This window comes from Oratosquilla oratoria, chromosome 12 (genome assembly GCF_046742065.1).
Source record: "Oratosquilla oratoria isolate Oo_2021 chromosome 12, ASM4674206v1, whole genome shotgun sequence".
Lineage (NCBI taxonomy): Eukaryota > Metazoa > Arthropoda > Malacostraca > Stomatopoda > Squillidae > Oratosquilla > Oratosquilla oratoria.
This window is the reverse complement of record NC_134788.1, coordinates 46,167,744-46,182,074: the sequence shown is the minus strand read 5'-3', so window position 1 is coordinate 46,182,074 and position 14,331 is coordinate 46,167,744.

Here is a 14,331-nt window from a genome sequence, read left to right as displayed (position 1 = left end):
CATCATTGGCTATCTCTTATCCTTATGAGTATTTTGAGCCCTATGTATAAGTCCTGGAAGAAGCAGCAGCAGTGTCCACATTTCATAATGATTATAAAGTTCTGAGGAACTATTTTATTAAGTTGAATTAAAATTCTGAGGATTTTTTAAATTAAAATTCTGAAGATCTATTTGATTTAATTGAATTAAGATTGTGTAGAACTAGTTGTTGTTCACCTAGACTGTCTGTCCAAGCAGTCCCATGTAGAACTAGTTTATCTAGTTGAACACTAAAATCTCATTTGTATTTCATACAGTGTTTAATTTTCTTTATTTAAAGGACTGGACAGGTAGTAATTTTCTTTTGAATATACATACATATACATATACCAAGGCTTTTTCCCCCTTACAAGGGAGGTAGCCAAAAAGGAAATGGCATAAAATCATTCCCCCCCCCCATTCCATCCCTGAATACACTCCACACCCCTCTACCCTCCCTCTGAATATATACAGCATATATAACCATAGAAAATTTGTAACTTGTGAAAATCTGGCACTCCTCAGGTAGGGAAGTTGCCTGATCCTTGAAGGTCAACCCGTATATCATAGCATCATATCCGTTAGTGTTTCTACCTATTTTATGTTAGGTGATGGCATGTACAAAAGGTCTGTTTAAGTACAAAGGAACTTTAATATGAAATGGTTTGTGAATGAAATATCTTATTACAGTTTATTATACAACTTCAGAGTTAGATGTCAATCTTTTAATTACATCTTTTTTGCAGGATGAGGGTAACTATCATCATTTCTTTGGAAGAGCTCTTTAGATTCCATATGTGTCATACAATGAAAAGGATCCTGTGTGACATCTGCAGCACAACTATATCACAAGTCATCATAGATATCATGTGATGACTCACACTGGAGAGAACCCTTTCCAGTGTGACCTGTGTGATTCTGATTTCTAACCAAAGGGTGATTTCAAATGCACAAAAATCCCCTTAAAGGTCATGTGGTGACCCACGCAGGAGAAAGCATTTCCAATATAACCTCTGCAGTGCAATTTTCTCATGAAAGAACCCAAATTTCGTATGCCCCACACTGGAGAGCAGCTATTCCAGTCCAGCCTGTGTGTTAAAGGTTTCACACAAAGTGTTTCCTCAAAGATCACATGATGACCCACAACGGAGAGAAGTTTTTCCAGTGTGACGTGTGTGATTGTGCTTTCTCACTAAAGGGTTCTCTCACACAGCATATGAGAAGACACACAGGAGAAAAGCCTTTCCAGTGTGGCCTGTGTAGTGCAGCTTTTTCACGAAAGTATTCTCTCACACAGCATATAAGGACCCACACAAACGAGAAGCCTTTCCGGTGTGTCTTGTGTGATTCTGCTTTCAAACAAAAGAGGTCTCTCTCAAAGCATATGATGACCCACACAGGAGAGAAGCCTTTCCAATGTGACCTCTGTGATTCAGCTTTCTCAAGTAAGGTGTCTCACACACATCATATGAGGATCCACACAGGAGAGAAGCCTTTCCAGTGTGACCTGTGCAATTCTGCTTTCTCAATAAAGGGTTCTCTCACACAGCATATGATAATCCACACAGGAGAGAAGCCTTACCAGTGTGACCTGTGCGATTCTGCTTTCTCACGAAAGGGTGATCTCAAACAGCATATGAGGATCCACACAGGAGAGAAGCCTTTCCAGTGTGACCTGTGCAATTCTGCTTTCTCACATAAGGGTTCTCTCACACATCATATGAGGACCCACACAGGAGAGAAGCCATTCCAGTGTGACCTGTGTGATTCTGCTTTCTCATCAAAGAGTTCTCTCACACATCATATGAGGACCCACACAGGAGAGAAGCCATTCCAGTGTGACCTGTGCAATTCTTCTTTCTCAATAAAGGACTATCTCACAAAACATATGAGGACCCACACAGGCGAGAAGCCTTTCCAGTGTGACCTCTGCGATTCTGTTTTCTCACAAAAGTATTCTTTCACCCAGCATATGAGGATCCACACAGGAGAGAAGCCTTTCCAATGTGACCTGTGTAATTCTGCTTTCTCACAAAAGGGTCATCTAACAGAGCATATGAGGACCCACACAGGAGAGAAGCCATTCCAGTGTGCCCTGTGCGATTCTGCTTTCTCACGAAAGGGTTCTTTCAGAAAGCACATGAGGACCCACACAGGAGATAAGCCTTTCCAGTGTGACCTATGTGATTCAACTTTCTCACAAAGCAGTAATGTCATAAGGCATATGAAGACCCACACAGGAGAGAAGCCATTCCTGTGCAACCTGTGCGATGCAGCTTTCTCAGAAAAGAGTTCTCTCACAAGGCATATGAGGACCCACACAGGAGAGAAGCCATTCCTATGTGACCTGTGTGATGCAGCTTTCTCACAAAAGAATCATCTCAAATATCATGTGATGACCCACACAGGAGAGTAGCCTTCCCATTGTGACCTGCACAATCCTGTTATCTCTCAAAATGGCTCTCTCAATCATCACATGGTGCCTCTCACTGGAAAGAACCCATTTCAGTGTGACCTGTGTAATGAAAACTGTTTCTTCTAAGTTTTTCATATGTGTGTGTGGGCACATGTTTTACAACTACCACACAATGGAAAAAAAAGTGTCCATGCACAAGGTTTGCAAGATAAAGTTTAAATGTTTTAATTTTGTAAAAATGAATTCAAAACAATAGATGTGATTTTGAAACTGTTAGTGACCTTTGAAATGGAAGTATACAATTTTATAATTTCACATGCAGTTTTGAAATTGTACTGTGTTTGATGGTTACTCATCACCAGTAATTGTTCTAGTCAGTGAAATAAATAAAAAAGCTGGTTATTAATTTCATTCCTTCAAATTAGTCCTGGTAGCCTGATAGCTCTGAATACATGATATAATTTTTCATCTTATTATTATTATCAGTATTATTATTATTATCATTATTATTATTATTATTATTTTTTTTATTATTATTATTACTATTATTTTTATTATTATCATTGATATTATTATCATTATTATTATCAGTATTATTATTATTATTGTTATCATTATTATTATTATTATTTATCAAATTCTATTTGGGAAAGAAGTTTCCCACAGAGACCATCTGAGGAGAATGTCATTTGTATACGCTAATGAGAATGAGTACCTACCAATTATATGGAAATTCAATCCATTTAGTGTGTATAAAGAGTGTGTGAATGCTGATGACAATGGAGAGAAGTTGGAACTAAACAAATTGAGAATTAGTAATGAACTTGTTATGTATAGAGTTATTTGCAAAGCTAGAAAGTTTAGATAAAGGTAATCAGTCATTAGCATGATCTTTTTATGTATTTTATTTTCATACTGATCACATCAATACGAAATGGATATTATTTTTTTCAGATATTTCATTGTTTTGACACAAAGGACTTTTAAAATACAAATTCAGTCAGTGCAATTAAAGCAAATTAAAAACAATAGAATTAAAATATATGTCTAATGGCTTGTGTTATTTATGGAGATACAAATTTAAAAGGTACATTATTCCAAATACATAAAATATTAAATTAGATGGCACTCAGAGACATTGCATATATCCACCAATGTCAGAGACATTAAATAAAAAAGATGACATTGCCCACAATATAACCAATAAACCAATAGCAGGGGCCACTTTGTGTACAGTTAATCATATTTGTATTCAATTTATAGGCGGGGGACACATATTTGAAAAAATATATATATATATACTGGATCCCCATACATATCCAGATCTACCTCAAAATCTAATAACTTGTTTCATAGCCCAAGACCCACTTTTCTACAAAATTTCATTGAGATATCACTGGTGAGAAATGTAACACATTTGTAAATAATGTAAGAGGCTGGTGGATGAAGGTAGACAAGTAGCTAGATAGAGGGATAGGTGGCAAGAAATTCATTTTTATGAGTTAGATTTTTTTTTAAACAATAGCCATAAAGGAGTTGCGGAGTTGCATAATCTCGTTCGTCATCAGGAGTTTGTAAGCAACACAGCTAGGGTGCCGATATTGGCGCTGATGTGACAAAATGTAAACACTACACCATTCCTCTTCAAGGTCAAGATTGCTTGTGTAAGCAGTATTACTTGAGACAGTGTAACAGTCTTTCTGATTGGAGAAGGGTGGAGGAGGAGAAATTTTTTTTATTGGTATATTGGGAGAAAAGTCACGCCTTAAGGGAAAGCACTTATTTGTAACAGTCAAAATTATTGGATGAAATAAGTAGTGACGTTGGAACAGAGATGGCTTAGTGAGTGGATTGGGGATCCCAGGCAGGGAGTCCTCTGGTGTACCTAAGAAAACTAAGTTGTAGAAGATTGAGTGAAGAAAATCAAGAAAATATCTCAACCGTTTGAATATCCCTTTTCGAAGCATAGACTAAGTGAAGCTTGACTAAGTAGGATGAACTGAGGCATGGGGCCAGCAGATGAAAGTAAGTATTGTAAATTGAGTGACTAATCTACATTAAGACTGATGAAAAGAAAGTGGAAATGAAGAAAGAAATATAAAAGAATTTAAGGGAACAGTAAACAGAATTAAACCATTTAATTTCATATAGAGATGAAATGAAGTGATGGGGTCAACAAATCACAACTAACACCTCAGTCTCATGAAAGATAGAGTTGAGTAAGCGAAACTATATATTTCGATTGCTAACTGCAATCCTCTTCAGTAGTACGAAGAGGACTGCAGTTAACAATCGAAATATACAGTTTCGCTTACTCAGCTGTTTCTTTCGCCCGGCTGTGGTGTTAGTCGTCATTGAAATATATTGACAACTTTTTGCTAACAAACCAACAAACTAACACTGGCAAAAACATACACTCACACCACACACCCCTTGCTCTCGAGATCAACCTACTCCTCGTCTCCTTCCTCTACATCATACTCCTTCAGCCACCTTGGCGGACGCCTGTCGCGGTGGAGTCTCCGAGACACCGCCTCCTCATTCGCTGTCGCTCCGTGGCCTCCCTCAACAGAAACATTGTTCCATGAGTTCATCTCCGTCACTGTCCCTCTCGTCCACTGTGACGTGCACTTCCTGTCCTTTGGTCTCACCCATACCTCCTCCCCCACCTGCACTGAGGCGGGGCCTTCTTCGGCATTGACCTATGGTCTGCGGATGCCGCCAATCGTATTTGAACACGGCATTTTGCGGGACCGAGTGGTCATCTTGGCCTGACCTGGGGGACATGTTATACCAAAAAAAAAAAAAAAAAAAAAAACTACCTCCGTCGGCAGTATTCGCGCCTTCTCGTCCATGGACATAATTGTACGATGGTGTCGTTCTACTATCCCATTTCCGCTCGGTCGGTAAGCTGCCCGGAAGAAGCGTCTTGTGTTCCACTTGTCCAATGTGCTTTTCAGCGTCTCCGACCGAAACGCCGTGCCGTTGTCCATCAGGACTTCATACAATGGGCCCCGCTCCAAAACATTCTGCCCATCTTCCCCTTACTGCCTTCTCTTCCATTATCATCTCTCCATCTGCATCTTTTACCTTTTCTTCTCTACTTGATTGGCCTCCTCTTCCTCTCTTAATTTTTTCCAAAACATCTTTTTCATACTTTCAAAATTTTGTCATACTCTTACCCCATTTCACATCTGTTCTCCTCTTTGTCTCCTTTACCTTTTGCTTTAGTTCTCTTTTATTTTATTTTCTTTGTTCCTCTCATATGACTCCCTCGTCCTATTTTGTAACCAATCTGTGAAATCTCGCTTCTTCTCTTCTACAACCTTCTTTGTTTCCTCATATCACCATTCATAGAAGGAAGAATATCTTTCCTTGATATATTAGTGATCAGATGTCCAGATAATTTGTCTTTTTTAGTATACAGGAAGCCTACTCATACGGGCAGATATTTACATTTTTTCAGTAATCATCCTGATAAAATGATATATAGTGTTGCCTCGGGCCTTTATCTAAGAGCTCTTCGGATTTGCAGCCCGGAATTTCTCAACTCAGAAATTGAATCAGTACACACTCAATTACTAAAAATAGGCTACCCAGACCGGTTTTTGACAAAAGCCCTCAGCAAAGCTGAAGTCAGTTATTTTAGAACAACCAATTCCAATACAAAATTCATCTGGAAAAATCAAATATCAAACTCAAAATTATGACATAGCAACCAAATCAGGAGTACATTTAGTTATCTAAATGATCTTTCTAAAAAAGTAGTAAATGTCCATCACAGATCATCTAATAAGGACAACCCCGGAGTATATAAAATACCATGTCTCGATTTTGATCAAGTGTACTGGGGACAAACGGGACGTGATTTACCTACTAGGATCAAAGAACATAAAAAAATATTAAAATACGGCCAAAGAAAATCTGCTGTATTCCTCCATTCTAGTCTTTTAGATCACAGAATTGATTGGAGGAATGCAGCTACAGTATATAAATCACATTGTAGTTTTTAAAGAATCATGACTGAGTCCTCATTAATAAAACAATTCCCAAATTATAACGCTTCTAAAGGTCAATGGTCACCAGATGCCATTACTAGTATTGTAGCTTCCTCCTCTGTATATAAGTTCTTGTCTATGTACCCAATAATTGTAACTGCTGAAGAGGACCACAGTTAGTGGTCGAAATATACGGTTTACTCTGTATCTCAGTTTATCTTTCTCCGAGAGTGGGTTTAAATTTTATATATATATATATATATATATATATATATATATATATATATATATATATATATATATATATATATATATATATATATATACACTGAAGGCGGTTGACATCGACCATACCAACTGGGAAACAGAGGCCGCTAATAGAGAGAGCTGGAGAAGAACCATCCACGAAAAAACAGATATCTTTGAGAACAACAGAAGACAGCAAATAGAGGTAAAAATAAACATAAGGAGGGCAAGAGCAGAGAATCCCCAGAACCCCCCGACCATTCCCTGTGGTGGCTGCGGCCGCCTCTTCCGAGCCCAGATAGGGCTCATCTCACATAGAAGGAAATGTCAGTGAGCTGCGTATACTCGGACACGAGTGCTGCCAACGACGACGACGACGATATATATATATATATATATATGTATATATATATATATATAAATATATATATATATATATATATATGTATATGTATATGACTTATTGACCACCTGTCGGAGAATGAGATAAGATGGACAGAAATTCTGTATATTTCGACCGCTATCTGTGGTCCTCTTCAGCAGAATGATACATACTGTGGAGTATGAGAGTATATATACATATAAGAAGGGTACATTTGGGGACAGGGAAAAGGGGGACTCAGGTTATGTGTCCTTGATGAGGTCGGGGCGGAGGTTGGCCGATAGTAAGGTCAAGCACGGCTGCTTTTGAGATGGATTCCTTAGCAGCCATCCAAGTTATGCCGTCTGGGGACCACTGACCTTTGGAGGTATTAAAATTAAAGATATGTTTAATAAGGGAGGATTCTATCATTTTCCTTCGAAAGCTGCAGTGGGATTTATAAATGATGGTAGCATTATCCCAATCCATACGATGATCCTCTTTTCTGGTATGTAGGAACACTGCGGAATTTTCTTGACCATATTTGATGGAGTTATTGTGCTCCTTAATTCTTGTAGTCAGTTCTCTTCCTGTTTGGCCCAAGTACACTTCTTCATAGTCCTTACGAGGTAGTTTGTAAACCCCGGGGCTGGTATCATTCGTCCTTCGGTGTACATTTACTACCTTCCTAAAAATACTGTGTGGGTAATTAAATATCACATTGATAGATAGTGTTTTGGAACAGGCGTTTACTGACCCATTGTATGGAAGTATAATGTTGTTATCACTCCACTTATACTTATGATCTGGGTTAGGTGTCTAATCATAGTTATGAAAATTGCTGTTTACCTTGCTCAGTGCTTTGGACAAAAACCACCACGGATATCCTAATTTTGAGAGTTGGGAACACACTAGTTCTAATTCTTTGTCAAGGTGTTGTGGGCTGCATATCCTCGAAGCTCTTAGATATAAACCTGAAGCTCCACTACATTTAGTGTTATCAGGGTGGTGGCTGAAAAAAAAATGTAAATAGTTGCCGGGGTGAGTGGGCTTCCTGTATACAGAAAGGGTCAGGACACCAGATTACCAATATGGCCAGAAAGGGTATTTTTCCTTCTTCTTCCCATTCCACCTTGAAATTTGTGCTGTGTGTTATTTTATTTTATTTCTTCCAAGAAGACACTGAATGAGATCCATTTTTCATCCCAAACAGTAAAAATATCATCGACACATCTGTACCAAGACATATCAGCTAGCTTGATGTCTGGTAATAGTTCGCATTCGAAATACTCCATATGTAAATTGGCTAGAACTGGCGAAAGATTGGGTGTGTGGGGAGGGCTTTGACCTTGAAGTGGAGCGGTGGATCGAGGAGGGAATCTCGAGTCCCTGGGAGGAACCAGTGGAGGGCGGAATCCTGCCCTTGATGGCAGTGGTACAGCCAACCAAGAGCAAAGTACGACCGGTGCTGGATATCCGAGAACTGAACCAGTTTGTGAAGCATCATACTGGCGACGATTTTGTAGACGTGTGTAGCGAGACCCTACGCAGGTGGCGCCGAATGAGGGGGGCGTCCGCGGTTGTAGACTTGCGGGCGGCTTACCTACAAATTCACGTAGCGAAGAAGCTATGAAAGTATCAGCTAGTAAAATATAAAGGGAGAGCTTACTGCTTGACCCGACTGGGTTTTGGGCTCAGCTCGGCCCCGAGGATCATGACGAGAATCCTGAAGACGGTACTGGAGAAGACTGAAACGATGAAGAAGGGCACTGACTCGTATCTCGACGACATACTGGTGGACGATAGCGTAGTATAATAGTCGAGCGTGGTGGAACATTTGTCTCGGTACGGATTGACAGCGAAGGAGCCGGAGCCATTGGAGGGAGGAGCAATTTTGGGACTGCGACTGGAAAGGAACGGAGCCGGAACGCTGATGTTCCGGCGAGGGAACGAGATCCCGAAGGTGACGGATGAAATGTGCAAGCGAGAGCTCTTCTCCCTTTGCGGCAAATTAGTGGGCCACTACCCGATCGCCGGTTGGCTCCGTATGGCGTGCAGCTACATTAAGAGGAGGTCGGGGTCGAAGGATTGGGGAGAAAATATTGATGAGGACATGCTAACCATGATATGTGACGTTGTACAGAGGACGATCCACGATGATCCAGTGAGGGGACAGTGGAACGCGCCCCAGCAGAGCCAAGGCGTAGTGTGGTGCGACGCAAGTACTGTAGCATAGCGACTGGCGCCGTCTTGGAGATAGGGGGCGTGGTAGTCGAAGATGGAGCGTGGCAGCGGAAGAAGGACGACTACCATCATATCAACGTGTCAGAGTTGGACGCGGTCATAAAAGGAGTCAATTTGGCGCTGAAATGGGGACTGCGTGGAATCGAAATCAGAACGGACTCAGCCACTGTAGCGGGATGGATGAACTCGGTGCTGCCGGCTGAGAGGAGAGTACGCACGAAAGGGGCTGCAGAGATCCTTGTGAAGCGCCGCCCCGCCTGAGGGAGTTAATCGACGAGTTCAGCATGAAGATAAGGGTGAGGGAGGTGGTGCCCCCGGAGATGAACAAAGCAGACGCGCTAACCAGAGTGAAGAAGAGCGGGCTGAAAGCGAAGGAAGAACAGGACGAGGAGAAGCTCGAGGTGTGCGCCGCTGGGTCCTTTCGTGCGAAAGAGCTGCACGAAACGCACCACCTAGGGGTCGATAGGTCATTGTTCCTGGCAAGGAAGGTTGACCCGAACATATCGAGGGAAGAAGTGCGGCATGCGGTGAGGGCGTGCGTCCGCTGTCAATCCATAGAACCCCCCCCCCCCCCATACCGCACTCGGCGGGGGAGCTTTCCGTGGAAGAAAACTGTAGGCGGCTGGCGATTGACGTAACCCACTACCAAGGCACCAGATACCTATCGATGGTCGATTGCGGGCCAGGGCGGTTCGGCATTTAGCGAGAACTGAAGGCGGAGACAGGAGAAGAGATTGCACGGGTGATGAACGAGGTATTTTTGGAGCGAGGCCCAGTGGATGAAGTCCTGATGGACAACGGCACGGCGTTTCGGTCGGAGACGCTGAAAAGCACATTGGACAAGTGGAACACAAGACGCTTCTTCCGGGCAGCTTACCGACCGAGCGGAAATGGGATAGTAGAACGACATCATCGTACAGTTATGTCCATGGACGAGAAGGTGCGAATACTGCCGACGGAGGCAGTTTTTTTTTTTTTTTTTTGTATAACATGTCCCCCAGGTCAGGCCAAGATGACCACTCGGTCCCGCAAAAAGCCGTGTTCAAATAAGATTGGCGGCATCCGCAGAAGTGGCCGGGACCGTAGGCCAATGCCGAAGAAGGCGCCGCCTCAGTGCAGGTAGGGGAGGAGGTATGGGTGAGACCAAAGGACAGGAAGTGCACGTCACAGTGGACGAGAGGGACAGTGGCGGAGGTGAACTCACGGAACAATGTTTCTGTTGAGGGAGTGCCACGGCATATCTTGGATTTTGGGCGTGTGGTGAGGGTGAGTGAAGAAAACGAGGAGGAAGGCCACGGAGTGACAGCGAATGAGGAGGCGGTGTCTTGGAGACCCCACTGCGACAGGTGTCCGCCAAGGTGGCTGCAGGACTATGATGTAGAGGAAGGAGACGAGGAGTAGGTTGATCTCGAGAACAAGGGGTGTGTGGTGTGAGTGTATGTTTTTGCCAGTGTTTGTTTGTTGGTTTGTTAGCAAAAAGTTGTCAATATATTTCAGACAACTAACACCACAGCCGGGCGAAAGAAACAGTTGAGTAAGCGACACTATATATTTCGATTGTTAACTGCAATCCTCTTCGTACTACTGAAGAGGATTGCAGTTAGCAATCGAAATATATAGTTTCGCTTACTCAACTCTTTCTCTCGTGTGACTGTGGCGTTAGTTGCGATTTGTTGACCCCATCACTTCATTTCATTTCACTTCGTCTCTATATGAAATTAAATTGTTTAATTCTGTTTACTGTTCCCTTAAATTGTTTTATATTTCTTCCTTCACTCTCTTTTCATCATTGTCTTAATGTAGGTTAGTCACTCCATTTACAATACTTACTTTCATCTGTTGGCCCCATGCCTCAGTTCATCCTACTTAGTCAAGCTCTACTTAGTCCATGTTTCGAAAAGGGATATTTAAACAACTGAGATATTTTCTTGATTTTTTTCATTCAATCTTCTACAACTTAGTTTTCTTAGGTACACCAGAGGACTCCCCGCCTGGGATCCCCAATCCAATCACTAAGCCATCTCTGTTCCGACCTCACTACTTAATTCATCCAATAATCTTGACTGATACAAATAAGTGCCTCCCCTTAAGGCGTGATTTTTCTCCCAATAAAAATGTTCTCCTCCTCCACCCTTTTCTCCAATCAGAAAGACTGTTACACCGTCTCAAGCAATACTGCTTACACAAGCAATCTTGACCTCGAAGAGGAATGGCTTAGTGCTTACATTTCGTCACATCAGCGCCAATATCGGTACCCTGTGTTGTTTACAAACTCCTGATGGTGAACGAGATTGTGTAACTCGTAAAACTGAATTTCTTACTACCTACCCCTCTATCTACCTATTTGTCTACCTTCATCTACCAGCCTCTTACAAGATTTACAAATGTGTTACATTTCTCACAAGTGATATTTCAATGAAACTTTGTAGAAAAGCGGGTCTTGAGCTATGAAACAAGTTATTAGATTTTGAGGTAGATCTCGATATGTATGGGGATCCAGTGGGTTTTTTTCAAAATTATGAGCCTGGCCATAGACTGAATACAAATTTGATGAATTGTATACAAAGTGGCCCCTGCTATTGGTTATATTGTGGGCAATGTCATCTTTTTTATTTAATGTCTCTGACATTGGTGGATATATGCAATGTCTCTGAGTGCCATCTAGTTTAACATTTTATGTATTTGGAATAATGTACCTTTTAAATTTGTATCTTCATGAATGAGACAAACCATTAAGTATATCTTTTTTTATTCTGTTGTTTTTAGTTTGCTTTGCACTGACTGAATTTGTATTTTAAAAGTCCTTTGTGTGAAAACAATGACAGATCTGAAAAAAAATTAATATGCATTTCGTATTGATGTGATTAGTATGAAATAAAATACATAAAAAGATCATGCTAATGACTGTTTATTTTTATCTAAACTTTCTAACTTTGCAAATAACTCTATACATAACAAGTTCATTACTAATTCTCAATTTGTTTAGTTCTAATTTCTCTCCTTTGTCATCAGCATTCACCCACTCTTTCTACACACTAAATGGATTGAATTTCCATATAATTGGTTGGTATTCACTCTCACTAGCAATCCAAATGATATTCTCCTTAGATGGTATCTGTGGGAACTTCTTTCCCAAATAGAATTGGACAAATGATAATAATAACAATGATAAGATAAAAAAAAAATTTATCAAGTATTCAGAGTTATCAGGCTACCAGGACTAATTTGAAGGAATGAAATTGATAACATGCTTCTTGATTTATTTCACCTGACTTGAGCAATTACTGGTGATGAAGAACCACCAAGCACAGTACAGTTTCAAAACTGCATGTGAAATTATTAAATTGTATACTTCTATTTCAAAGGTCACTAACAGTCTCAAAATCACATCTTTTGTTTTGAATTCATTTTTACACAATTAAAACATTTACACTTTATTTTGCAAAACTTGTGCATGGAAAAAAAAAATTCCCGTTGTGTGCAATTTGTAAAACATGTGCACACACACATGTACAAAACTTAGAAGAAACAGTTTTCAATACACAGGTCACACTGAAATGGGTTTTTTCCAGTGAGAGGCACCATGTGATGATTGAGAGAGCCCTTTTCAGAGAAAACAGGATTGCACAGGTCACAATGAGAAGGCTACTCTCCTGTGTGGGTCATCACATGATATTTGAGATTATTCTTTTGTGAGAAAGCTGCATCACACAGGTCACATAGGAATGGCTTCTCTCCTGTGTGGGTCCTCATATGCCTTGTGAGAGAACTCTTTTCTGAGAAAGCTGCATTGCACAGGTTGCACAGGAATGGCTTCTCTCCTGTGTGGGTCTTCATATGCCTTATGACATTACCCCTTTGTGAGAAAGTAGAATCACATAGGTCACACTGGAAAGGCTTCTCTCCTGTGTGGGTCCTCATATGACTTCTGAATGAACCCTTTCGTGGGAAAGCAGAATCGCACAGGGCACACTGGAATGGCTTCTCTCCTGTGTGGGTCCTCATATGCTGTGTGAGATCACCCTTTCGTGAGAAAGTAGAATTACACAGGTCACACTGGAAAGGCTTCTCTCCTGTGTGGATCCTCATATGCTGTGTGACAGAATGCTTTTGTGAGAAAACAGAATTGCAAAGGTCACACTGGAAAGGCTTCTCGCCTGTGTGGATTCTCATGTGCCTTGTGAGGTAAAGCTTTTTTGAGAAAGCAGAATTGCACAGGTCACATTGGAAAGGCTTCTCTCCTGTGTGGGTCCTCATATGCTGTGTAAGAATACTCTTTATTGAGAAAGCAGAATCACACAGGTCACACTGGAATGGCTTCTCTCCTGTGTGGGTCCTCATATGTTGTCTGAGAGAACCCTTATGTGAGAAAGCAGAATTGCACAGGTCACACTGGAAAGGCTTCTCTCCTGTGTGGGTCATCATATGCTCTTTGAGATTACCCTTTCGTGAGAAAGCAGAATCGCACAGGTCACACTGGTAAGGCTTCTCTCCTGTGTGGATTATCATATGCTGTGTGAGAGAACCTTTTATTGAGAAAACAGAATTGCACAGGTCACACTGGAAAGGCTTCTCTCCTGTGTGGATCCTCATATGATGTGTGTGAGACACCTTACTTGAGAAAGCAGAATCACAGAGGTCACATTGGAAAGGTTTCTCTCCTGTGTGGGTCATCATATGCTTTGAGAGAGAACTCTTTTGATTGAAAGCAAGATCACACAAGACACACTGAAAAGGCTTCTCATTTGTGTGGGTCCTTATATGCAGTGTGAGAGAATACTTTCGTGAAAAAGCTGCATTACACAGGCCACACTGGAAAGGTTTTTCTCCTGTGTGGCTCCTCATATGCTTTGTGAGAGAACCCTTTAGTGAGAAAGCACAATCACACACGTCACACTGGAAAAACTTCTCTCCGTTGTGGGTCATCATGTGATCTTTGAGGAAACACTTGAAACCTTTAACACACAGGCTACACTGGAATAGTTGCTCTCCAGTGTGGGGCACACGAAATTTGAGTTCTTTCATGAGAAAATTGCACTGCAGAGGTT